Raw genomic sequence first — 24,423 nt, forward strand, 5'->3', positions numbered from 1 at the left:
TATGTCAGCTAGCTTTTATTGTTTTTTGGGTAGTGGCGTCTGAGCGGAAATCTCAGTTCACTACTTTTAATGTTGTGTGAAATGTAGGCGGACTACCAGAACAACAAACAACAATGATAATAGCAATAAAAATGCCAACAACAACAAAAACAAGTATGGCCTACTTTCACATTGCTTATATTTGAAACAAACTGTGTCTTGGGAGTCACATGAACATTCACTTAATAAACACAGTAACCCAAAAAAAAGAACGTGCAAATTCGAACTTGCCATTTAAAAAAAAAATTGGCTTATTTAAGCTTAATTCCTAGGCTATTGACTGAGATACCTCTTTTAAATAAATTCGATTATATTTTCTTCATTTACAGTCTTTCTAAAAAGTCCAATTATAGTTCATATAACTTCAAATTAATGTACCGAGACACAAACACCGTTTGGTATAATAAAAAGCAAAACAACCAACAACAGTGTGCCAAAAAATCTACGCCGTTGCGAGGGTATAAAATTGTTTCCGGAAATCTAACTCTACTCCCTCGTGTTATTATACCTTTCATGAATATGAAATGGTATATTAACTTTGGTCCGATGTTTGTAACGTTGAGAAATATAGAAGATAGGCTCACCATTAAGTATACCGAATTGATCAGGTACGAACTGAGTTGATATAGCCATGTTCGTCTGTCCGTCCGTCTGTCTGTTTGAACGCAAACTAGTCCCTCAAATTTTGAGATATCTTGACACAAGGATGTATTTTTGTATTATATTAGACATTTGTCGGATCCGGTATGATCGGACCACTATCTCCCATACAACCGATCGTTCAGATAAGACGATTTTGGCCATTCCTGCCGCAAGTTAGAAAGTATAAACGTGAAACTCGGTGGTATGTATTCTAATATGTCATAGAAGATATCCCGAAAAAATCACTATGATCGGAACTATATAGTATATATCCCATACAACCGATCGTTCAGATAGCAAGATTTTGGCAATTTCTCCCTTAATTTCCAATATAAAAACATTAAACTTGGTGATATTTATTCTAATATATCATAGAGATTTCATGAATAAATCATTTCGATCGGAGCTATATATAATATATATACCATACAACCGATAATTCAGATAGAAAGATTTTTAGCCATTTCTCTCTTAATTTCCAATATAAAAACTTTAAATTTGGTGATATTTATTCTAATATATCATAGAAGATTTCCTGAGAAAATCACTTTGATCGGAGCTATATGTATATAGTGTATACCTATCCCATACAACCGATCGTTCATGCCATTTTTTATTTTATATTTATCTTAAAAATCGTTTAGGTATGTACATCTGTTCACTATATATTTCCTATCTTATACATCCGATTATTTGGAGATTACGAACGAGATAGGATTATTGTTCAGCCCCACTCATGAAAGGTATGAAGTCTTCTGCATAGCCGAAGACTGTCCCGTCCTTACTTGCTGTTCTTCACATTAACTATAGTGGAACATAAATTTGGCATCCATTACTCACAATCTTGATTCCCCTTACCCATAATAATCCAGCCATATGAATGTTGTTGTGCAATGAAACAAAACGCGGTTTCGCAACTTTGACATAAATATTTAGTTGCTTTAACAACAATTTATTTAGGCTTGTGAGATTTAGCTCTATTACATCGACTAACGTTGGTTGTTGTTTTCGCTATAGATAACGCTATTTGCAAAGATTTATATTAACATTTCACTGTTGTTTTAGGGATAAAAGTGAAATTAGCAAATAGGAGTATGTTTATTAAGATTTCCGTAAAAATACGATGCCTTCTATTCTTTTTAATAGAAGCTAGACCATATATGTAGATGACATAGTGAAGTCTTCAAAAGAACCCCAATTATAGCTTCTGAGCAATGAATGGCGCCAATTTGTTATGAGCACAGCACATGCTTAAAGTTTTCACTATATATTGGATGTTACGGACGTTCCATCCTGGCACCCGTTTTTATGTATACAATAGGCAATGGATCAGAAAATTTTCTTTTGCTTTAAATGCAATTCCTATACTTCCATCCAAACCAATTAAATTAAATTGATCGTAATTGGCCGAATAGCAGACAAAACAGGAGGAATGAGCGAAGAGTTCTTAGGGGCACATAAAACGGTATGTTGCCAAGAAGAGCAGGTCAGTCAAAAGAGCCTGCAATGAGGCCATAGAAAAACATGACAACGGTCTCCTTCTTTCAAGTAATTGCAAATTGCTACGTTTGCAACGAGAGGAATAAGATGGCAACGGATCATCAAAATTTAAAGGCCATACGGCAAAGCGAACAAACTTTCTTTGAACTCTTTCTACTCTGGCCGAATGACTGCTATAGATAGGGTTACAAATAATGGAAGCATATTCTAATTTAGAGCGCACACAAGAGATGTATAGCCTTAGGACTTATACCCAACTTTTACTACGACTTCTTATACCCGGGTACAGGTGTGGCCAGTAGGCTGTTTTACCCGTTTTTCTCATTTTTTCTGAGAAACAAGTTATTTTTTTAATGCAATGTTGTAGCTGACTGTCTTACGAACATTTTAAGTAGTTATAAACATATATTTGTAGCCTGCTTCTAAGAATTGCGCGCATTCTAAGTTATTTCTAAGAAGTCAATAATTTCTATTGTTGTTAGAATTTTTCGAAAACAACCTTTTTCGCGCACTCTTAATTATTTAGAAGAAGACATTTTATTGTACCCTTGCTAAAATTTGTTGACAAACAACATTTGATATAATCCAACTACCTGACAGGTAAGAAATGCTTCCAGAAACTTAAGCTGAATTCGTAGCACGTGATAGTACCATATGGAGCTCACAGCCACGAATTGCACGCCAAACTAGGCAACAAAATATTTTGCGACAGCGAAGTGCGCCCGCAAGATCAACTACTATGATGTCAATAGTCAATACATATAAATGTGGATATTATAGTACGCTACACCAACAAAAAAGCAGAAGCTACATATGCGGAGTTAAGCGCAAAACATCCGGAGGCGGAACCAAAAACATGGAAGAAGGTTACTTTGAGCGAAATGGATGCGTCCATTGGAGTGCTTATTATGACTGCCGTTAACCGCAGCAATGCCGAATGTGCGCCGGACTTGTGGTCGGTGGAAAATTGTCCATTATATCGTGCGTCAATGGGCATTAACTGCTTTCAGGCCATACTGCGGTTTATAAGGTTTGACGATGGCAACACACGGGCACAACGTTTGGTAACTGACAAAGCTGCACCAATATCCGAGCTGTGGACCATGATGAACTACAACTTTGATCAGTCATATAAGCCAAGTGAATATCTAACGGTAGACGAGCAGCTCTTTCCATATCGTGGCCGCACCCGTTTCACGCAATACATCCCATCGAAACTGGCAAAATATGGCATCAAAGTGTGGTGGGTATGTGATGCCAAAAACGCATATCCACTGCATGGACAAATATATACTGGCCAAGCACCTACGGGACGGGAAACTAACCAGGGTGAACGCGTGGTCAAGGATTTAGTAAGCCGCTTTCATGGAATCGGCCGAAATATAACGATGGACAATTTTTTTACGTCCCCAAATCTACTGGAAAGCTTGTCATCCATAAATTTGACGGCAGTTGGAACTCTGCGGAAAAATAAGCCCTACATACCAAAGGAGATGTTGGCACACAAAGATCGTGCATAGAGGTCAAGTACATTCGGTTTCAGGCCCAACATATCCATTTGCCCCTATGTGCCGAAAAAAAGGCAGTTATATTACTATCATCAATGCATGACGATGATCACATTGGCGAAAGCGGCAAACCAGAAATGATCGAGTTTTATAACAAGACAAAAGGAGGAGTGGACGTGATGGACCAATTGCTTGGAGAATATACTTGCCAAAGGATGACAAAGCGTTGGCCGTTGTCCCTATTCTTCAATATGATTGATTTGACGTCATTGGCAGCGTACATCATATATTATGAGAATAATCCCAACATCAGATGCACCAATGCGAAGCGTAAGAGATTTCTTCGCCAGCTCGCCAAGGAACTGTCTATGCCCATAATTGAAGAGCGGTCGGTGAATCAGCAAGTGATGCGGAACTTCAACACAAAAATTGCAGTCGCGAGTTTCATAAGTACGGCCTTGCAAGGAAGTGCTGACAATAGGCCATCAACGTCTGCAGCTGCTGGTGCAAAACCAAAGAAACAGCAGGTTGGAAGCTGTTTTCTCTGCTACATCCATGACCAACACAGAAGACGAACGCGTAACATGTGCAGAATATGTCAGCGCCCAATATACATACAGCATACTTCAAATACATTTACATGTAATATTTGTGAAAATAATGAAGACAATTGAATAATTTAAATTTGTTTGCCTATTTAGTTATAAGAAATAATCAATAAAATAATATTTTATAAAGAAAATAATAAATAAAATTTTTTTTCCTTCAAAAAATTAGAAAAAACGAGAAAAAAAGCTACTGGCCACACCTGTACCCGGGTATAAGAAGTCGTAGGTGTCAATTTTGACAGCTTATATCTCATCAATGCATGGACCTAGCATGACATATAAGACACCAATCGACGTAGATTTACTTCGTTTTCCTAGATCAAAAACTTCAAGTCAATATCTTTAGCGATTTAGGAGCTACATCACTCCAAAGTAGCTACTGGCCACACCTGTACTTGGGTATAAGTCCTAGGGATAGGGCTTTCGTGGTATAAGGATTTCTAAAGTCGTTTGCTAGATTTCTGTATGCCTTTGTAAGGGCATAGCAGATATGGTTATTGAAGGTGAAGTTGGAAGCAAAGAAAACGCCATATTCGGTGACTGCCACCAAATGGCCGCCTGAAATGCCATAGGATGAGTAATGGGAGCGAGATGATTTCGAGAATGACATATTGAAGCACTTTTTCACATTGAGGAAAATATTGTTGGCACGGCACCAGTCAACCAGATTGTTAAGGTCATTTTGCAGAAGGGAGGCATCCGAAGGGGAATTGATTATACGGAAGAGTTTAAGATCGTCAGCAAAAAGAAAGAAACTAGAGTTTTTGAAGCAGAAACCAATATCATTAATAACAAGTAAGGAAGTTCGGGTGAAAACGTACATTACATACCCAGCTGTACACTTGAAATGCTGTTGTTGTTTGTTTTGTGTGCTTAATAGTGTTACAAGGCTGCGCAATAATACACCCTAGCATCGCCTGTGGTCGAAATTCGACCAACTTGTACTTTTTTCAACTCAGTCTATGCATCCAGTGTTGGGGGTAGTGCAATAATGCGTTAATAGTTAAGCAGTGAGTGGAAAATAGCAAACTGGTCTAACTTACTTAAAATTTTAATTACAATTTTGAGTTATATTTATGTAGCAAATTTATTTTTTTTTTGTTCAGTATAAGACGTACTTTATTTAAAATGATTAAATCTGCAAATGCAAAAACATTTTCGGGCAAATTTGCCAATAATTGTTATAAATAAATTTAGTTAGTTTCAACAAAAGTTAACTCAATATTTGTGATTTCATGTTTTTTTGAAAGCAACTAAAATAAAAAACAAAGAATCTGTTAAACAAAGACCTATGTATTTACGTGTAAGTGAAATTTACCACAAAAAGTGGGCCGGTCAAAAATTAATTTTATTTAAGATTTTTTTGTACGCTACAAATTATTTTGGAACAATTTTTTAGGATTTTGGTAGAGTCTATTATAGGTAAGTGGCAACAATGGCAAACCATGTTTTATTCATTCACCGTCTGGAACGTACGCATATGTATGTAGGTGAAACATTTGAGCAATACTGCGTAGTCGCTTTACATGATATGTTGGTTTGTGTTTTAGATCACTTACATACTTGGTCCTACAGATGGCACGCTTTTGTGCACGACAGTAAATTTCGATATTTGGAGTGATTGTTCGAATTTGCAAAAAATTTTTCTATTAATTATAAAGAAATAGAGTGAATCGATTCATATAACTCTTATATGATTTTACGTATGGTAAGTATGCGAAACAGGCTGTCAATTGATTGTATGGAAATTTTGTTAGCGTATTAATATATAGATACATATGGTTCTATTCTGAACTAATTTTTCTTCGAGTTATGGCTCCCAAAACATAGAAAATTGCTTAGTCATAAAAGGGGCGGTGCCACGCACATTTTTTTAAATTTGAAGTTTTCCTATTTATTTTTATAAATCCACTTGGGAAATGAAATACCATTTATATAAAGCTATTTTTGCAAAGATATAGCTTATTTTATTCGTCCAAGACCTTTTTAAAAATCTTTTATATAAAAGTGGGCGTGGTCCTCAACCGATTTCGTAAATTTTTCTTCAAAGCATTCCTTATAGTAAAGGCAGACCTGATAAATTTTAATTATAATTGGTAATCAATTAATTAGTTGCCTATTTTAATGGCCAATGATTATTTCAATTGTTTTTCGAAAAAAGCAATTACTAATTGATTACCATTAGAAAAAAATCGCAAAAAAAATCATGATTTTTTCGATTATTTTTTATTAATTTTTTTTTTTTTTTTGATTATTTTTCCGCTTTTTTGAAAGAAAAATTCTCGTTTGTTGCATGCACGGGATAATTTCTATATACAAGTACATTTTAGGATGCAATAGTAAATCGTAAGCGCTTGCGAGGCGCACATATACATGCAACATATAGGGCGAATGGTATACTCATTATATAAAATATTGTGGGATCGAAAACCGCGGTTTTTCTCAATTCCCAGACAATATGTAAAAAAATGTTGGATTCATAGGTTTGCGTCCAAAAGCTTTCATTTAGCATGGATCCTTTATGGTTTCATCCTTAAGCCTAGCAAATTTTGTTATATCCAAAATAAATATATCCACTATTTGGATTACGTTATGGCTATGCCCTGACAAAAAAATATGCTCAAACAATATGTATGAGGTATACTATTTAGGTTGAAAGCTTCATTTCCCAAGGTGGCTAACCAAAGGTTGTTATATCCCAGATAAATTTATTAACATATGTCCATGTACATTAGATTGAAACTTCTTTTTATTTCCTTATGATTACGTCTTTCCTATAAAACTTTAAGTTTTGCATTGTGAGCCATATTTTTATACTCAGTTGAGCAGAGCTCACAGAGTATATTAACTTTGATTGTATAACGGTTGGTTGTACAGGTATAAAGGAATCGAGATAGATATAGACTTCCATATATCAAAATCATCAGGATCGAAAAAAAATTTGATTGAGCCATGTCTGTCCGTCTGTCCGTCCGTCCGTCCGTTAACACGATACTTGAGTAAATTTTGAGGTATCTTGATGAAATTTGGTGTGTAGATTCCTGGGCACTCATCTCAGATCGCTATTTAAAATGAACGATATCGGACTATAACCACGCCCATTTTTTCGATATCGAAAATTTCGAAAAACCGAAAAAATGCGATAATTCATTGCCAAAGGCGGCTAAAGCGATGAAACTTGGTAGATGGGTTGGCGTTATGACGCAGAATAGAAAATTAGTAAGATTTTGGACAATGGGCGTGGCACCGCCCACTTTTACAAGAAGGTAATTTAAAAGTTTTGCAAGCTGTAATTTGGCAGTCTTTGCAGATATCATGATGAAATTTGGCAGGAACGTTACTACTATTACTACATATGTGCTAAATAAAAATTAGCAAAATTGGATGAAGAACACGCCCACTTTTAAAAAAAAATTTTTTTTTAATTCAAATTTTAACAAAAAATTTAATATCTTTACTGTATATAAGTAAATTAAGTAAAAATTCAAATCCAGTAATGATATGATGCAACAAAATACAAAAATAAAAGAAAATTTCAAAATGGGGGTGGCTCCGCCCATTTTCATTTAGTTTGTCTAGAATACTTTTAATGCCATAAGTCGAACACAAATTTACCAATCCTTCTTAAATTTGGTAGGGGCATAGGTTCTATGACGGTAACTATTTTTTGTGAAAATGGGCGAGATCGGTGGAAGCCACGTCCAGTTTTTATACACAGTCCACCGTCTGGTCTTCCGCTCGGCCGTTAACAGAATAACTTGAGCAAAAACTGATATATCTTTACTAAACTTGGTCCACGTACTTACCTGAAATCACTTTATCTTGGTATAAAAAATGCCCGAAATCCGACCATAACCACGCCCACTTTATCGATATCGAAAATTACGAAAAATGAAAAAAATGCCATAATTCAATACCAAATACGAAAAAAGGGATGAAACATGGTAATTGGATTGGATTATTAACGCAAAATATAACTTTGGAAAAAACTTTGTAAAATGGGCGTGACACCTACCATATTAAGTAGAAGAAAATGAAAAAGTTCTACAAGGCGAAATCAACAGCGTTTGGAATCTTGGCAGGAATACTGTTAGTGGTATTGCATATATAAATAAATTAGCAGTATCCGACAGATGATTTTCTAGATCCCGTGGCCCACATTTTGGTCGATATCGCGAAAACGCCTTCACATATACATCTAAGGGCCACCCGATTTTAAAACCCTCATTAATACCTTTAATTTGATATCCATATCGTACAAACACATTCTAGAGTCACCCCTGGCCCACCCTAATGGCGATATCTCTAAAAGGCGTCCACCTATAGACCTAATGCCGACATCCTCTTAAAATACTCAGTAACACCTTTCGTTATTTACCCATATCGTACAAACATTCTAGAGTCGCCCCTGGCCCACCCTAATGGCGATATCTCAAAAATGCGTCCACCTATAGACCTAATGCCCACTCCCTCTTAAAATGCTCATTAACACCTTTCGTTTGATACCCATATCGTACAAAAATTTTAGAGTCACCCCTGGCCCACCCTAATGGCGATATCTCGAAAAGGCGTCTACCTATAGACCTAATGCCCACTCCCTCTTAAAATGCTCAGTAACACCTTTCATTTGATTCCCGTATCGTACAAACACATTCTAGAGTCACCCCTGGTCCACCTTTATGGCGATATCTCGAAACGGCGTCCACCTATGGAACTAAGGATCACTCCCTTTGAATATACTCATTAACACCTTTCATCTGATACCCATATCGTACAAACATATTCTAGAGTCACCCCTGGTCCACCCTTATGGCGATTTCTCGAAAAGGCGTTCACCTATAGAACTAAAGCCCATTCCCTTTTAAAATACTCATTACCACCTTTCATTTGATACCCATATCGTACAAACAAATTCTAGAGTCACACCTGGCCCACCTTAATGGCGATATCTCGAAAAGGCATCCACCGATAGACCTAAGGCCCGCTCCCTCTTAAAATGCTCAGTAACACCTTTCATTTGATACCCATATCGTACAAACAAATTCTAGAGTCAGCCCTGGTCCACCTTTATGGCGATATCCCTAAATGGCGTCCATCCATAGAACTATGGCCTACTCTCTTAAAATACTCTTTAATACCTTCCATTTGATACACAAGTCATACAACCACATTCCAGGGTTACCCTAGGTTCATTTTCCTACATGGTGATTTTCCTTATTTTGTCTCCATAGCTCTCAACTGAGTATGTAATGTTTGGTTACATCCGAACTTAGACTTCCTTACTTGTTATTATTAACAATGGAAATTCCAAACACATTTTTTTGCCTATCATAAATTATTTCTTCAACATGGTTGGGTATTTTCCAAGAATATATATATATATATACATTGTAAAAATCTATAACAGCGGTCGACTGCTAATACATGAAACCAAAAACGTACATGTTTTCTTAAGAAAAAGTTTCATAGACATTCACTCCGATTTTTTCTTAAAATTTAAGAAAAATTGCATATAATTTAAGGAAATTTGCGTATGATCAAAGAAAAAATTCGTAAAATTATATTTATGACAAAACTTCGTTCTTATAATTTAAGAAACCATATTATTTATTTTCCTAAATTCTATGAATACGGTTTTTGGAGAGGTTTTCTTAAAATATACGCATTTTTTCTTATTATACATGCAATTTTTTGGTTCAGTGTACGTATCCTAAAAGACTTGGCTTGACCTCAGTACTAATAATCCGAAGGCTGAAAACAAAAATTTTGGTTCGTTCAAAATATATTAAGGAAAAAAAAATGCTTATTTATGATAAAGCTCTTTAAATGTGATGAAGAACACTCATATAGTGGCGATGATATGAAACCAATATTACTCAAATAAAGCGAACAATATTTTACACTTTGATTACAAAACAATCAGTGCATAGCCATAACTTAATCCAAAATAGCGGATATATTAATTTCGGATACAAAACAAAATTGGCTTGACTTAAGGATAATGATGAGTGATGTGGCAAAGCAGTCACTGACTGTGGCGCTGGTTGATCGTAGCAGTCCTTTCGGACAAATGACTACTAAAAGGTGGAGATCTGTCGAAAGAGAGCTTATTAGCTTAATGCTTAATATGATGCGGGAACAACCAAGAAAGCCCCTTCCCTTGATTTGGGGGATAGTATAATGGTGTGAAGATAATAGCGTGCGACAATATCGCGAGCTGGCGCTGGCTAGAGGAAGTGATTCCAAACCTCCAAAAGCAAGGCATGAACGCGCGGTTTGAGGTGGTGGATAAACCGCAAATCCCCACGGTACCAAAAGTTAAGGTGTGGATAACATGCGTGATGAAGTCACAGGATACACTGAGACTTATGCAGAATCAGAATCCGAACATACCGACACAGGATTGGAAGGTACTTACTGTATCTCGACCTACAGAGGAAGGTCAGTTCTACATGTCCTTTGGCACTGGTAAAATTTACATGCGACTCAGGAAAAGAAGTCCCGAGGATATAAACCCTAACACGCTAGAGGTGGGCGAAGTCGAAAAGGACCTCAAAAGCCTAAGGGAAAAAAGACGGGTGGAGGTCCCCGACGTCACCACGAAGGTGTTAGAAGAGGGCCAAGCGCCAAATGGTGCTGTGACTCGCACAGAGGAATACCCGGCACAACAGTTACAAGAGGCTGAAAGGGGCCTCGAATAGTCTAAACCAAAATGGGAAAGGGGAGGGCGACGACGTCACGAAGAAGGTGCTGGAGGGGGACAAACAGGCCAATGGTGCTGCGAGTCCTATAGATATGCCTCCAACACAGTAAAGTGGCGTCGAGCGAACTCCTCCTAACCCTTGAGGAGGGTTCGTTTGACGTGGCGCTGATCCAGGAGCCGTGGCTCTCATCGGGAGGAAAGGTTTCTGGACTTAGCGCGGTCGGGTTTGGCGATTACTAGGCGCAGATGGAAGAACGGGTGCGAGGTAAGGAAACAGCTGCATTCATGTATGCTGCATAATTACACCACTGAGGACCTCGTAGCCGTGACCGTTGAGCAAAAGAAAAAGCAGGCGTCCTGGCGTCCTGCTACATGGCCCATGCTGCGGAGGTTCCACCGATGGAGTGCAAAGGGCGGTTGATCATAGGCGTAAATGCAAATGCGCCCCACAATGCGTGGGGAGGAGCAGATACGAATGAGAGAGGCGAATTTCTATTTTGTTACATCCTGCAAACCAATTTGCAGATAGCCAACAGGGAAAATGCTCCTACATACATAGGTCGAACATTCAGCAATGTTCTGGATATTACATTGAGCTCCGAGCGTAATAAATCAACCATAAATCAATCAAATCGTAATAAATCCAACCATGCATATATCAGCTTCAGCATCCCCCCAAAGAGGTTGCCAATGTGGAGGAACTGGAGTAGTCGAATGAATTCTTAACAAGGACGCTTATGAATGCGTATAACAAAGCTTGCCCTCTAAGAATATTCAGAGGAAAAGCAAAGCCGCCATTGTGGAGCAATGAGCTGAGTCTTCTAAGAAGACAGGTAAAAGCTATGTTTAATCTCGCAAAGACCGCGGAAAGCGAAGCGTGTCGAGACGAATACAGGGATCTACTGAGGATCAACAAGCGTGAAATTTCCAGGGCGAAGAGAATCTCATGGAAAAGTTTCTGTACGGACATAGAGTGCTCCTGCGAAACAGCACGGTTGAAAAAAGTCCTAGCAAGGGGAAACATAGTATAATAAACATAGTTAGGTTAGGTTAGGTTGGGTGGTAGCTTCCCTGATAGAGGAAGCTCACTTGGACAACATGACGGTCCGTTGTGATACCACATATAATAAACTAAACTAACGGTGACGTAGATATAACTACTTAGAGAATCGTTGGGTAGCAACGATAAAGTTCCGAATGATCCCGATCTCAACCTTGGATAGCTCCTCGGGAGATCCAAGTGAGTCACGACCGAAATACTTTCGCCTAGTTCTGGCAAAAGCTGGGCAGTCAAGCATAAAGTGATTTGGTGATTCCACCTCATCATCCTCCATACAGCTGCAGCAGGATGGAGTTTCCAATATATTGAGACGTACCGCATGGATACCCATGGGACAGTGCCCTGTCAAAACCCCAATGACCATTGATAGGTGAGTCTTAGTGAACCCAATTATTTCAGCAGACCTCCTGCCATCCACTTTCGGCCAGAAAGATCTTGATATCCTACAAGACGTAGTGTCCGCCCAACGTTTGCTGAGCTGACTCGAGGCCCATAGTAGTAATAAAGAAAAAGAACGGGGAATGGTCACGTAATAGTGAGGAATCCCTTGAGGTGCTTCTCGACACACATTTCCCATCGGGAGACGGTTTAGAAGAGCCAGCAGACATCACTCACACTTCGATCACGGAGCGGGTAGTTCCGGGTTTGGTGACCGATACCAAGATCGAATGGGCAGTGAAAACGTTTTCTAAGTTTAAATCGCCGGGCCCAGACGGTATATTCCCGGCCATGCTACAAGTTTCAAGTATGGCGGTCATGGAATGGCTTGAAATAATATTCGATGGGTGCATAAGGCTGAATCATGTACCGCACTCTTGGAGAACTGCTCGTGTAGCTTTCCTACCAAAGGCGGGGAAGATCGGTCACATGTATCCCAAAGACTAAAGACCCATTAGCTTAACATCATTTCTGCTCAAAACCTTTGAGCAGCACATAAAGTCCAACGTGGATGAAAAGCTGCTCTGCACAACACAGCATGCGAACACCAAAGACAATTCGGTAGACACTGCATTGCATTGGGTGGTAATAAGCATAGAGAAAGCCCTGTAATATAAGGAATATGCTCTAGCAGTTCCCTAGTTGCCGAGGCTTTCAAAAATGTTTCTAAATGGGGATTATGGATGCTCTTAATTACATTAAAGTACATCCAGCCTTAACCAGATGGATCGGCTGCATGTTAAATTGCAGGAAGATTACATCACAATGGGGATTGTACGAGGCCACGAAATTAGTGGACAGGGGAACGCCGCAGGGAGGGGTGCTATCACCTCTGCTGTGGACGCTGGTCATCAACCAACTGCTCAGGCGATTCAATGGGGGACCCGTAAAACATACGGCTTTCGCAGATGACGTTGCAATTGTCATAAGTGGAAAGTGCTTTCCAACGATTAGTTCTCTGATGGATCGGGCGCTTCGGGATATTCATACCTGGGCATCTAATGTCGTGTTGAAAGTCTATGCGGAGAAGACGGATATGGTCTTGTTTACAAAGAGATACAAGGTCCCAAATTAGACTAGGCCTAAGTTAGGAGGGGTACCTTACAGGAGAAACCTTGCACAAAATATCTAGGAATCATCCTAGACAGTAAGCTGTCGTGGAGGAGGGGGTCAGGAGGTCCTCAACGGCACTCTATGCATGTAAAAGAATGCGGGGGTGTACCTGGGGCTTATCGCCCCCTCTTTCTCATTGGTTTTTTTACCGCGATTGTTAGCCCTATTCTATACTATGGAGTTCTTGTTTGGTGGAAAGCAACACACAAACAACATACCTCAAAAAATTAGAGGAGGTATGCAGACTATCGATGCTTAGCATTACGGGAGCCCTGAAAACAACCCCGACTGCTGCACTGTATGCCATTCTGCACATTCCACCTGTAGACCTCGTAGCAAAGAACATAGCATTAACAACCGCAACCAGGCTCGGTGCCTCGGGCAGCTTGAGCGCCGACCATATAGCCATAGTAGTCTAGCGTCATCAATCACAAGACGAACAGACTACCTGATTCCCTATCTGCGCTTCGAGGGAGATCTTAAGGCCACAATAGAGGTGGACGGTTGGCGCAAGGGTGCGCAAATGGCGGACGAGGCGATACATGTGTGCACAGATGGTTCCAAAGTAGTGGAAAGAATAGGGTCTCCGGTATACTGTGCTGATCCGGAAATGAGCAGATCCTACAGGCTGCCGAATTACTGTAGCGTTTTCCAAGCGGAGTTTTTGATTTTTTATTACTTTTGATTATTTTTGATTTTTTTTTTTCAATTATCGTAAAAATCATGATTTTATTTTGATTATTTTTTTATCAATTGAAAAGTAATCATTAAAAATAGAAAATAATGGCAAGTAATCATTAAATGGCGTTTAAAGAAAATAGCAATGGAATGGCTAATCATTACCGTTATTAATCATTATTTAACAGGTCTGAGTAAAGGCAACCTCTCTGCCGAATTTTGTTACGATAGGTCTATCGATTTTTGATTTATGATTAATAATATTTGTAAAATCGATTTTATCACAAGTGGGCGGTGCCACACCCATTTTAAACAAATTTTTTCAAATTTTTATCAAGACTCTCAATATCAGTCCACACGTCAAATTTCAACATTCTAGGTTTATTATTTACTAAATAATCAGCTTTTTGTGTTTTCCAAAATGTTATATATATAAAAAGTGGGCGTGGTTATCATCAGATTTCGCTCATTTTCAATACCAATCTAATCTGAATCATAAGCCACCATTTCATAGGCCGGGTCATATATAAGTAAATTATGTCAACATTCAACTCCGGTAATGATATGGTGCAACAAAATACAAAAATAAAAGAAATGGGCGTGTCTCTGGCTTTTTTCATTTGTTTAGAATACTTTTAATGCCATAAGTCGAACAAAAATTTGCCAGACCTTTTGAAATTTGGTAAAGGCATAGTTTCTATGACGATAACTGTTTTCTGTGAAAATGGGCGAAATCGGTTGGAGCCACGCCCAGTTTTTATACACAGTCGACCGTCTGTCGTTCCGCTCGGCCGTTAATACGATAACTTGAGCAAAAATCGATATATCTTTATTAAACTTAGTTCACGTATTTATCTGAACTCACTTTATCTTAGTACTAAAAATGAGCGAAAGCCGACAGGACCACGTCCACGTTTTTGATATAGAAAATTTCGAAATATGCAAAAAATGTCATAATTCTATACCAAATACGAAAAAAGGGATGAAACATTGAACGAGAGTTGCCAGCAATTGTGTGGGCTCTCAAGAGCCTTAGAAATTACATTTACGGCGTTAGGAATCTGAATATTTATACAGATCACCAGCCACTCACGTTTATGGTTTGAGACTGGAATCCAAAAGCCAAAATTAAACGTTGGAAGGCTTTTATTGATGAACACATTCCACAAATTTATTTCAAACCCGGTAAGGAAAATTATGTTGCTGACGCACTCCCACGACAGAGTATCCATGCCCTAGAGGAGGAAGGGCAGTCCGATTTGGCCACCATTCATAGCGAAACGTCATTGTCAAATTGTTCTGGAGGAGGCAAATTTTGATTTGAGACGTAATTTCATATATTTCGGAAAAAAACTCGTCATGAAATTCAGTCCACTAACAGAAGAACACTTGTCGACGAGATTAAGGTGGTTATAAATCCAAACGTGGTGAATGCTATATGTTGCGACCTGCCGACTATGGCAAGCATTCAACACGAATTCGTTACATCTTTTCCATCAACGAAATTTTGGCATTGTAAACGCATGGTGTCGGACATTGCCAACAAGGATGAACAAAGAGAGATAATTACGGCTGAACAAAATAATGCTCACAGAGCAGCTCCAGAAAACGTGAAGCAGATCCTCTGTGACTACTATTTTCCAAAAATGACTAAGCTAGCAACCGAAATAGTTTCCAATTGTAAAATATGCAACAGGGCCAAATATGACAGACGGACCAGTTCATCTATCGTATCAACACCCTAACGTCGTTACATCTGAATGGTAATTTTGAGATTTTATGTAAACATATACACTCCATATTCGATGGTAAAGCACTTAAATGGTTTTGGAGGTGTAGGCAGCACATAGATAATCTCGAATAGTTTGAGTTATGCGACGCTCTTCGCCGTCAGTTCAAAGAATACTCGACCGATTCAGAAATTCGAGATGAGATTAGGAGACGAAAGCAAAAACCGACAGAGTTATTTGACGAATTCTTTGCTGCAGTAATGGTGATGAGCGATCGCTTAGGATTTCAAATAAGTGAATCTGAGCTTGTCGAAATTCTATTACGAAACCTGAAACCGGAATTGCGACATGAGTTATTACATATGGAAATAGAGGACATTCACACGCTGCGTAAAGAAGTTCGAAAACACGAAAAGTTTTTCAGAGACTTACAAGCGTCCGCGCCTAGGGCGAACCCAGTCCGCAAAAATCTTTATGAAGTAACGCACAACATTGGTGATACAAGTAATGTGAATTTAGAAATTGAAGAGATGACGACCGATATCGATGCGTTAGCAATCAATTCCCTTAAATGTTGGAACTGTGAAGAAATTGGCCATCGGTATCATGATTGTCTGAAGAGCAGGAGAATTTTTTGTTATGGTTGCGGGGAAGTAAACACTTACATACCGAATTGTGCTAAGTGTAACCAGCCGTCGGAAAACAGGACGAGGGATGTTCGTCGGACATTGGACGGACGTCCATCGAAACCGCCTCGGAACTAAACCCATTACCAACTAAATCGATTGATAATATTCCACCTAAATTGTTGAAACGTTTCGAAACACCTAGGCTACGCCAAACGAGATGGAGATTCGAGGTCATCATAACCTTGCAAAGCAATCCATACACCCACCACCTCGTTATCGACCTTATCATGTTAGGTTAGCAGACTATCAACGTGTTCGGGACAGAATAATTTCTGATAATACTAGAAAATCCTTATAAAGTAGATCAGCGTAGCGTATGCATGACTATTGGCAGCTGAAGAGAAAGTTACGAAAAATGGTTATTTCGGTTATCGTTTACTACGGGGCTGACATACGTTCGTATGCCAACCTAAATATTTTTGGAAGAAATTATCTGGCTCTATTGGACAGTGGAGCTAATAAGAGCTGTATAGGGTCAAATTTAGCCAAATAAATTATTGATGGTCGTAAGTACTGATATAGAAAAGTTTTAGGTAGCGTTAGGATAGCAGATGGAAAGAAACAGAATATTGTTGGTTCTATTTCGATATTGTTATCGTTTAACCACTGCCAGAAGGAGTTTGAATTTTTGTTAGTGCCGAAAGTGGCGAATGATGTAATATGTGGAATGGACTTTTGGCAAGCTTTTGGGTTAAAAGTAACACCAGAACCTAACATTGTCTTCTGAAGTAGATTTTGATGCACTGACGTCACCTCAGAGATCTCGTTTAGAAAATGTTCTAGCTGCCTTCCCATTATTCGAGAAAGAAGGGCTGGGGTCAACTAAATTGATAGAGCATGCTATAGATACCGACACAGCTATCCCTATTAAACAGAGATATTATCCTATTTCTCCAGCAATGGAAAAAGTTCTTTGCCAAGAGATTGATAGGATGCTCGAGCTAGGAGTGATTGAAGAAACGAAGGTTCGCCTGGTCTTATCCAGGTGTGTTAGTGGTTCAGCCAGGTAAAGCTAGGTTTTTCTTAGACTCTAGAAAGTTGAATGAAGTGACAGTCAAGGATGCGTATCCTTTGCCGAATATTGAAGGTCTACTTTCACGACTTCCACCAGTGCGATGTATATCTAAAATTGATTTAAAAGATGCCTTTTGGCAAATTAGCCTCTCTCCAGAATCTCGCCCTAAAACAGCTTTCACGGTTCCCAATCGCCCTTTATATCAGTTTAAGCGTATGCCTTTTTGGTTATGCAAAACTCCCCAAACTATGTGCCGACTAATGGATAAAGTGATTGCATACCACCTCACATCTCATGTATTCGTCTACCTTGATGATCTGCTGATAATGTCGCAAAAGTTTGAAGAACACTTTACTCATCTATTGGAAGTGGCCGCCCAACTAACGAAGGCTGGTCAAGTATTTAGAATTTATTGTTGGAAATGTATCATTAGCAGTCGATGACGAGAAAGTTGAAGCTATTACGGAGTATCCGATACCCAAAAATGTCCGCCATATTAGACAATCCCTTGGTATGACAGGATGGTATCGTCGGTTTATTTCCGATTATGCTAGCCTGACTTTTCCGTTGCCCGAATTGCCCACTAAGAAACGTAATTTTGAATGGAACTCGGATTCTCAACAAGCGTTTGATGCGATTAAAGTGAAACTTATGACAGCTCCTTTACTAATTCATCCAAACTACTCGAAGCCTTTCGTAGTGCAATGCGATGCAAGCCAGTGTGGGGTAGGGGCTCTCTTGGCACAGGCAGATGACGAGGGAATTGAAAAAACTATAGCGTACATGTCTCATAAATTGAACAGAGCTCAGAGGAACTATACTGTGACTGAACTCGAGTGTTTAGCTATGGTTTTAGCCATCAAACAGTTTAGGCCATATATCGAAGGGCATGAATTTAAGATCGTTACAGATCATGTCAGTCTTAAGTAGCTTATGCACCAAAAAGATTTGAACGGAAGGTTAGCGAGGTGGGAACTGAAGTTGCAAGGATTTAATTTCATGATAGAGCATCGTGAAGGTAGTGAAAATAAAGTGGCAGATGCATTGTCGAGGGTCTACTAATGCGAAGACGCACAAATCGCCGAGATAGAACAAGGAACTATGGTAGAAATTGATTTAGAGTCAGAATATTTCGATTCGGATGAATATAAAGCACTAAGGGAAACATTTTTAACCAGCTCAATTCCAGATTTTAAGGTAATAGATAAATATATTTACTATCGGTCTTCATTTGAAAATGAGCATAATAGCAACGATGATGTCTGGAACCTATTCGTACCAAGGGAATTGCGAAAAAGTGTGATATATGCCGCTCATAACACGCCCACGTCTGCACATGTGGGATTAGCGAAAACCATCGAAGGAATTTATATTGGCCTGGAATGGTTACGGATATACGCAATTATGTAATGACATGTGATTTGTGCAAAACATCTAAGACACCGACTTATATATTGAGACCGCCCATGGGTGAACTTATTGAATCTGACCGGCCATTTCAACGCCTATATGTTGACCTAATTGGACCTTTTCCTAGATCCAAAGCGGGGAATATTGGAGTATTTATTATCTTGGACAATTTACAAAAATTTACTTTTCTAAAACCTGTGTAGAAAATTTAATTTAATTCAATGCAAATCTCCTTATTCAGGACCTTAAGGAGAATATTTTCGATGGTTTTGGTGTACCAGAAACTATTGTTTCCGACAACGGCACCCAGTTCACATGCAAAGAGTTTACGAACTTTTTGAAAAGCCACGGCATCATTCATGTGAGGCAGCAGTTTATTCACCACAGTCTAATGCATCTGAGCGTGTTAACCGTGCTAAAAATGAGGAACTAAGATCCTTTATTATAAAAGATCAAAGAGATTGGGATAAGTACATAAGCAGTATAAATTGCTCTCTGAGGAACAGTTTACATCATACCATCGGAAACGCACCATACTACATAGTTTTTGGCCAACACATGATCACCCACGGTGGAGACTATAAGTTACTGAATAATTTAGGTTTATTGTCGGAAGGCAGTGCTAAACTTTTAAGGGAAGATCTGTTTGCCGTAATCCGTGAATGCATCAAAAATAAAATTAAGGCGGCTCACGAAAAGAATACACGCACGTATAACTTGCGATCACGTATGAGAGAATTTCAGCCTGGTCAAGAAGTGATACGTAGAAACTTCGCACAAAGCAATTTAGTAAAACACTTTAATGCTAAATTAGTTCCTAGGGCAGAGTAATAAATATGATAGGAAACGCATATTATGAGCTGGAAGACATTGACAGTAATCATAAAGGCAGATATCACGCGAAAGATAGTTGGCAATAACAATGACTACCATGGATAATACTGTCAAACGGATCGAATCCTGATACCTACATATATATATGTTCAAATGTAACTTCAGCATAGCATAGTTGCATTTGTCTGGGGTGAGAGAGTTTATGATGATGACCAGATGAAATTTACCACTGGGAAATTTGAGTCTCGATCCGCTCATTACCATATCCCATAAGACGGGATGATAACACAGCACCCACTATGTATGTACCACACATGCCTATTTATCTATGCTATGCCAAGCTCAACTGTAAAATCAGGTGACCTAGATCCAAATTTTAATCCCGAGATCGGGAATAGTCCCGACATTTAGGTATTTTGTTTTTCTTTCAACAGCTTAGCTCTTAAAGTTTCGTACATTTTATTTGGAAAATATATTTACAATACTATAATGAATGCATTAGATTTGTGTTTTTTTTTTACTTTAACTTGCATATCGCCGGAACCATTGAAGGCGACGTATCTCAGTAGGAAGCTCGAACGTGTCTTAAGTAAAAAATATATAAAATTTGTTTGTCATCTTCTTCAAAACTCAGCTGCAACAGCCCGTCTTTAACCAGCGAGCCGAATCAGGGCTACTTTCATCTAAACTGATAAGCAAATCAAGGATTTTCGGGATTGGAGTCCCTACCGCAGCCTATTCAGACGTCGAATTTCATAATATTCTTTATGCTTTTTTTTTCGCTCGTACAAACAAAGAGTGGATTAGCAAAGGCTTTAAAAGGCAGGTCAGGTGACCGACTTTAACGGCTTATTCCGATACATACAATTACACCGTTGATCAAGTATGATATGAGGAGGCTACAACTAACAAAAGGGTAGAGCGCGATGAGTCGTTTTTGGGAAAAGTCAGTTTTTCGATGATGTTGACTGAGTGATGGTCTTGTCTGTGGCTAGAGCCAAGTATAAAGTATGTCGCCGTGTATAAGTTGCGCTACCTTAAGGAACATCCGTTTATTTAAAAGCTGGACAAATTAAAATGGAAAAATTTAAATAAAATAGTTTCCATTAAAATAAAATAGTTTAAAAATCAACCCCAAGTGTTACACACTACGTTAGCCTAAGCTGATTATATGTCCTACATGAAAAAAAAAATAAAAACAAATTATTTAAAATATAAAAACAAAAAAATCTAAGCATATTTAGAAAGTTTTATAAATTAAAAAAAAAACCCAAAAATTCTTCTTTTTTTTGAGTCGAAGAATGCTGCATAGTTGAAAGAGCAAAAAAGTTTTAAAAATCTTTAAAAATTGCGAAAAAAGGGAGAAATTAAAATTGTGCAGTGTTTCAAAAGAAAAAAAAGGAAAAATATGTAGTCCCAAGTGCTTTGTTGGGAAAAAAATTGAAAATTCGTACATAAAACTAATCTTCGTTAAAACTTCCAAATTTTCAAGACGTTTTCGAAAGAATGCCAAAAACTGGAAAAGAATTAAAAATCGTGATTATATTTTGGAATTTTTTTTTTTTAATTTACTGAATTCTAAAAACTCTCACAAAAATTTCGATATGCAAAAAAAAAAAATGTATAAGACGAAGATTTTACAGATTATACGAATTGCAAAAACCTTTTAAAAAAAAAAAACAAAAAAAATAGCAAAATGTGCATGTTGTTTAAACAGTTTTCATGAAAGTTTCGAAATATTTAGTTAAAAGGAGAAAAAATAAATAGAATGGATTATTAGATATGCAAACGAACCGAAAAGCGTTTTCGCAAAAAAGTAGAACAGACGAGAATTCTTTAAACACTTGAATAAAAATTTCAAATCTTATACCTAGAAAAAAAACTGTTTCGAATTTTATTAGAAAACCTACGAAAATCACAAACGTTTTCGAAAAAGTCCGAAAATTCGAACTTTTGTGAATAAACCACACAAAAAAAAAAGGGTAAAATTACTAAGGATGTTAGAAGTCTAGAAATACTGTCACGTCATATAATTATCACCGTAAAATAATTACAACGAGAAAAATCTTCTGAAAACAAAAAAAAAAAAATAATTAATAAATAACTTTCCTACTCTTACAATTACTTTTCGGAAGCGAAAATTAAATTAAATTGTTTTCCGATTATAAATTTAATTTGGAATTAATAAACAAACAAATATGAAGATAAAACGAAATCTATGAAAACGTTCCATCATCTTCTATATGCCACAAATAGTTGCATAGTGCTGTGCAGCCAAATCAAAATAAAATCCTCTCCCACGCGCATCGTTGCAGCTTCATTATGAGCAGAGGATTCAGGCCCAGTTCCCGTTCCCGAGAAACCTTCGGAAGGCAGATTAATGTAGATTAGGTTACCTAAAATAAGTAAGAAAGGGTGATCGGTAGGAAAAAAAAATTATTTCTATAAATGAATTGGAATTAAAAAAAGGACGTGTGGCACTCGGGGACTGCCGCGGTAAAGCTATTGCATATTATCAAAACTTTTAACTTTTACATTCACTTTAAATTTAACTTTAACTTTAACTTTGACTTTAACTTTATCTTTAACTTTAACTTTAAATTTTAATGAGCTCGAGGCAGTTTAAAAAATTGAAACACCGTTTAAATTTTTATATTTCAATTTTATTTGGTCGATATTTCGATCTCATTCTGAGCTCATCCTCAGGAAACAATTGAAATGTCGGTAAAACATATTCAATTGTTTCCTGAGGATGATCTCAGAATGAGATCGAAATATCGACCAAATAAAATTGAAATATAAAAATTTAAACGGTGTTTCAATTTTTTAAACTGCCTCGAGCTCATTAAAATTTAATAAACTTTAACTTTAACTTTAACCTTAACTTTAACTTTAACTTTAACTTTAACTTTAACTTTAACTTTAACTTTAACTTTAACTTTATGATAGAGATCCAATTTTATGTATTTGGCCTGGTGCTAACACCGAACCTTTTTCGAACCTTTTTTGACAAATATCCGTTACGGTTTTTTTTGATTTAGTCGCCCAGCCCGCGATAAAATCCATGCAATAGCTTAATATTTTTGGCTATGTTCAAATACGCATAGAATTTTGTTTTTATACTTACTTTATGACAAAAAAAATTTTATCTTTTTCAATATTGTTAACCTTTTATTTTGTGTCGTAATTATCATTTTCCGATTATTTTTGGAATGTAGCCTTGAATGGAACCCTTAAGCTAAATATTTCATTCAAACATGTACATACATATGTGTAAACAAAGTCATCCAACCCCTTTTAACCATTTTGATGGCCTCAGAAGGCTCAAACTCTGGCTTGTTGTTATCTGAACAACAAACTTTTGTCACATTTGTTTGAAGCATACAAATGGTTACATATACTCCCTTTCGTTATTGCAAATTGGTTTTTGTTGGTTTCTTATACTCAGTTGAGCAGAGCCCACATAGTATATTAACTTTGATTGGATAACGGTTGGTTTTACAGGTATAAAGGAATCGAGAGAGATATACACTTCCATATATCAAAATCATCAGTATCGAAAAAAAATTTGATTGAGCCATGCCCGTTCGTCCGTCCGATCGTCCGTTAACACAATAACTTGAGTAAATTTGAAGTATCTTGATGAAATTTGGTATGTAGGTTCCTGGCCACTCATCTCAGATCGCTATTTAAAATGAACGATATCGGACTATAACAACGCTCACTTTTTCGATATCGAAAATTTCGAAAAATCGAAAGAGTGCGATAATTCATTACCATAAACGGTTAAAGCGATGAAACTTGGCAGGTGAGTTGAACTTATAACACAGAATAGAAAACTAGTAAAATTTCGGACAATAGGCGTGGCACCGCCCACTTTTAAAAGAAGGTAATTTAGAAGTTTTGCAAGCTGTAATTTGGCAGTAGATGAAGATATCATAATGAAATTTGGCAGGAACGTTACTACCATTACTATATGTATGCTTAATAAGAATTAGCAAAATCGGAGAACGAACACGCCCTCTTAAAAAAATATATATGTATTTTTAAAGTCAAATTTAAAAAAAAGGTAATATTTTTACAGTATATAAGTAAATTATGTCAACATTCAACTCCAGTAATGCTATGATGCAACAAAATACAAAAATAAAAGAAAATTTCAAAATGGGCGTGGCTCCACCCTTTTTCATTTAATTTGTCTAGGATACTTTTAATGCCATAAGTCGAACAAAAATTTGCCAGATCTTTTGAAATTTGGTGAAGGCATAGCTTCAATGACGATAACTGTTTTCTGTGAAAAAGGGCGAAATCGGTTGAAGCCACGCCCAGTTTTTATACACAGTCGACCGTTTGTCCTTCCAATCGGCCGTTAACATGATAACTTGAGCAAAAATCGATATATCTTTACCAAACTCAGTTCACGTTATTATCTGAACTCACTTTGTATTGGTATAAA

General features: G+C 37.5%; 1 long non-coding RNA gene across 1 annotated transcript in view; it reads right to left on the minus strand.

The window, feature by feature from the left end:
• The window catches only part of LOC137253972 (uncharacterized), a 295,903-nt gene that overhangs the window by 135,232 nt on the left and 136,248 nt on the right, over positions 1 to 24,423 (minus strand). The window lies entirely within an intron of this gene.

The sequence above is a fragment of the Eurosta solidaginis genome, chromosome 5 (genome assembly GCF_040869045.1).
Source record: "Eurosta solidaginis isolate ZX-2024a chromosome 5, ASM4086904v1, whole genome shotgun sequence".
NCBI classification, from domain to species: domain Eukaryota; kingdom Metazoa; phylum Arthropoda; class Insecta; order Diptera; family Tephritidae; genus Eurosta; species Eurosta solidaginis.